Genomic DNA, 514 nt, shown 5'->3' on the forward strand with positions numbered 1-514 from the left:
CCAGTTGGCCTGTATCCAGATTCCACCCATGTCCGGTTGGATTTTAAATCTCGGGCGAGTTCTGGAGACTTCTTCTCCAAATGGCGGATTGGTAGTTAGCACGGGTTGTGTGCTCTTTTAAGGCATCTTTGCACGGGGGTAGTTGTCCAGATGTTATGTCACCCTTTTTCGAACAGGACATTTCATATCGGAGTGTGTTGACCTTTTTCGCCTTGGTGTTCAAACAATACATGTTACAGGTGAAGGATTCGACAGTTTCTAACATCGCCTCCGTGACACACCACTCCTGCCCTAAAGACATGAACACTTCCCTATATTTCTGGTGCTTGCAGATCAGATTGACTGCTTTTATCTTCCCCTGACCAGCAAATGAGCTGACTGAACCTCGGTCTACATGCATGGACTGGATGCATAAGGCAGTACACACATCCCTCCCAAGTATTGTACCCAACCTTGATATGTCGATCAGACGAAAAATCAGATGATTTCCACGTCTCAAAAGGATTCTGGCACC

The sequence above is a fragment of the Priapulus caudatus genome, unplaced genomic scaffold, assembly GCF_000485595.1.
Source record: "Priapulus caudatus unplaced genomic scaffold, Priapulus_caudatus-5.0.1 Scaffold442, whole genome shotgun sequence".
Taxonomy (NCBI): domain Eukaryota; kingdom Metazoa; phylum Priapulida; class Priapulimorpha; order Priapulimorphida; family Priapulidae; genus Priapulus; species Priapulus caudatus.